This window comes from Silene latifolia, chromosome 6, assembly GCF_048544455.1.
Source record: "Silene latifolia isolate original U9 population chromosome 6, ASM4854445v1, whole genome shotgun sequence".
Classification (NCBI taxonomy): domain Eukaryota; kingdom Viridiplantae; phylum Streptophyta; class Magnoliopsida; order Caryophyllales; family Caryophyllaceae; genus Silene; species Silene latifolia.
In genome coordinates, this window is record NC_133531.1 from 70,681,420 (window position 1) to 70,685,291 (window position 3,872).

Consider the following 3,872-nt stretch of genomic DNA (forward strand, 5'->3'; position numbering starts at 1 on the left):
ACATGCAGCGGTCTTTTGAAAGCCACGCTCGGCGGCGTAAAATGCTTTCGACCGGATCGCTTTAGATCGGTCGGTTTCGTCTCGGCAAAGGTTTCGAAATGATGTTTGAGATGTTCGGAGTCGCCACCAAGCATTTGTGGAATTCTTGGAACCCGTTCGAATCCACGTTATACCTAGGTCAATCAAGGCAAAAAGCGGTGCTTGACATAGATACTAAAGATAAGGACTCGTCCTCCTTTTAGCATTCTATGCCTAAAATGACTCTCGTACGCCCTGGATAAGGCCATCCACTATCCAAAGGTTCTGAGTAAGTGATGCGTGTCCTAAATATGATGTTTTACACCCCATTTTACACGCATTTCAGAGCTCATTTGTGTAGTTTATGCTACTATTTGCCCCATTTCGTCTACTTTCGTATTTTTATGTAATATTGCAGATTTATGCGGAAATGAGTAGATATTGAGCTAAATCCGTCCCCGAGTACCTCGCATTGCATTTGACATGGAGTGGAGACTCGAGAAATGAACTTGGTGCGCGTTTCAAAGCCTTAAAGACAACTTTATGAGGAATTAGAAGCGGACTACCAGCTATGGTGGTCGATCGACTGCCCCATATGGTCGATCGACCAATGCACGATCCCCAGAGGCTACTGTTCAATGCTGTCCAGTCGATCGACTGGTCACAGTGGTCGATCGACCAAACCGTAATTCAGACGTGAATTAAAGGATCGAGGAAAAGGAAGTCCATTGTATATTAGGTTTAGGAATAAAGAGTTGCGTGATATTCCTATATAACGTAACTGGATTTTAGTCATAAATCATCTAGTTTTTATCAAGTATCATTTAGTTTTAGATTATAATCAATAATTAGGGTTTGCAACTCAAGCTTTAATCATTCACTTTTGCATTCGGGTTTGGATCTTTCTTCTGCAATTCTTATACTCGGTATTCTACTGTTTTTATTTTAGTTTCATTACTCTATTTATTCGTAGTATAGAATTGCTAGATTAGTTTCCCAAAGCCAAATTATTGTTTTATGTTAGTCGTTTATTTGTTCGTTTTAATCATGAATTCTTCTGCCTTATTAGTCAATTTTATTGTTGTTGTTATTCCTAGTATGAGTAGCTAAATTCATTGTGCTAGGATGTAAGGGAATTGTAGTGTAGGCGGCATTAGAATTAGGAAAACCTGAATCGCATGCTGGTCGATCGACTGGCCTCGTGAGATTACCTTCGAATTAATTAATTAAATTGCTATGTTTGACGAATCGAATGCATGCGACTAGTTAAATGCTTAGTATTTGACCGACCCAATAAGATCGAAAGATAGGGAAGGGAAATAGACTACCTAATTAAGACTACTAGATTAATGAGATCGAAAGATGACTTAATTTAGACTTATAAATCACTTTTCAGGACGAAAGTTAGTTTAAGTGATATTAGGGACCTGTAGCGAGATCGAAAGATGCTACCTGTGAGAATGGACCGAAAGGACTTCTTATTTTCCCGTCTCACGTGTTTGTTTTTAGACCTACCTAGTGTACTGCCGCCGAAACTATAATGAACCGACCATCCTAGTACCCTTTTAATACTTGATTTCATCTGTTTATTTAGTTTACTTTCTTTTACTGCCTTTAGCTATAGACCAAATCAAATCAAACCCCCACACACTGTTACCTTGGACTGAATTTAGACAACTAATAATTACATCTGCCTCTCTGTGGTTCGACCCTGCTACCGCTGTCTATAGTTGTAGTTAGGAATTATAAATTTTATTTTTGACACCTCACGACGGGCATCAAATTTTGGGCGCCGTTGCCGGGGAGGCATTGTTTAAAATTTTTAGTTGTTTTATTTTTAGTCTTTCTCTTAGTTTAAGGGACATCTGTTCCTTAAACTATTCTCATATTCTATTTGTAGTTTCTTCTTATGCGCAGGTCACAGGGTGGTGAATTACTACCGTTAAATCCTGAGATTGAGAAGACTTTGCGCGAGTTGAGACGATCATCTAGGATATTGCCGACAGAGGAAGAGCCGAGTACTCTGTCTAGTTACTACGAGAACGAGCTGTTCGAGGAGGATCCACCTTCATCTCCCATTTCCACTTCATCAGCTGAGACCGTCACATCTCCAGATTTTCTAGAGATGGCTGAAGAGGCAACTATAGCTAGTCACTCTGAGCCGATAGCTGCAAATCTATATAAGGGGTTCGAATTACCGGGAGCTGATAGAAAATTCGAACCAAAGCCTTCTTATATCAACTTGGTTGAGAGAAACCAATTCGGGGGAGCTGCGAATGAAGATGCAGCCAAGCATATGGAGATATTTATTGATTATTGCTGTTCTATACCCCCACCGACCGGTGTGACCCAGGACCAGGTGAAGGAGACAATGTTTATATTCTCTCTCCGAGATGCTGCTAGGGAGTGGTACAGAGACCTGGATCGAGCTGCTAATGGGATCACTGACTGGAATTCACTGGCCTTAGCATTCTATAAGAAGTATTTCTCCGCCTCGAAGACTAATGCCATTAGAGCTCAGATCACGAGCTTTAAACAGGGTCCTGATGAGAACTTTCATGAAGCATGGGTCCGTTTCAAGAAGCTGGTGCGAACTATTCCGCACCATGGGTTTGAAAAATGGAGCCTATGGAATCAGTTTTATAATGGGCTCTATGACGATCAGAGGGCTATCTTGGATGTTGCAGCTAGTGGCAGATTCCAGGAGAATATGGGAGAGACTAAGGGATGGAAAATCATTGATGACTTAGCCACCCATAAAGCTGAGTATGGAAATTCCAGGGGAAATCAAAGGAGAGCTGCTGAATCTCCTTCTGTAGCTGCATTAGAAGCTCTCACGGCGAGATTTGATAAGTACGAGTTGGGAGGAGCTTCAAAAGGAGGGATTTACCATGTAAATGCTGTTTCAGACGGTCCTTTCGTCTGTAAAAGATGTGGAGCTGAGGGACATATTTCAGACAATTGTCCTAGTCCCTTTGAGTCTTGTGCTGCCTTTCAACATTATAGGCAGACAAACACTTACTATGAGCCGAATGTCCATCCAAACTTGAGGTGGAGTCGCCAAAATGTCCTAAATCCGACTCAACCTCCACAGCAGCAGCAACAGCAGAATTATGTGCCCCCTCATAAGCAACAACAGTTCCAAAAGCCTACGTATGTCCCACAGCAGCAACAACAATCCCAAGGTTCTGATCTTGCCGAGTTGAAGAATTTGTTGTTGAAAGAGTCCCAAGCTAGAGAGGCCGGGATGAAGATGTTAGAGAGCCAAATTGCTCAATTGGCAAGCAAAAATACAACTCGAGCTCCGGGACATTTACCGACTCAGACGGATCAAAAGGAGACCCTTAATGCCATTTGAGGAGTGGGTCTACCCTTGAGGGGCTTTCTATGGTCGAGGATGTCACTGAAAAAGATGAGGAGGAACCGAGCAAGAAGAAGGCAGTGACGAATAATAACAAGAAAAAGACGATTAGCAGGTATGTCAGTCGATCGACTGACATACCCAGTCGATCGACCAGTCCGCGACAAACAATAGCTTCTGGTCCTGTAGAAGTCAGTCGATCGACTGACCAACATGGTCGATCGACTGACAGCGCTGCTGAAAGTGATTCTTTTCGTCCTCCAATGCCTGATAACTTGAGGGACTACTTGTTTCGGGGTACGACCGCCCCGAAAATATTAAGGCAAGACCCGAATGCTAATGGGTCAGGCCCAGTTCCGAAGTACGACCCGATGTCGGTTAATGGTTCATATTTGAGACGGTCTGAAGAAGGGTCAAGCTACAACAAGGAGAAGGTTGTGGACTTTCAACCTAAGTCCACCGATGCCGGCATGAGAGATTTAGAGGAGAGGGC

General features: G+C 42.7%; 1 non-coding gene across 1 annotated transcript; it reads right to left on the reverse strand.

Moving 5' to 3' along the window:
* Positions 1–2,524: 2,524 nt before the first annotated feature.
* Positions 2,525–2,631, reverse strand: LOC141588901 (small nucleolar RNA R71). The gene has a single exon (XR_012519867.1). It is a non-coding gene; the product is annotated as a small nucleolar RNA R71 (small nucleolar RNA).
* Positions 2,632–3,872: the final 1,241 nt, after the last annotated feature.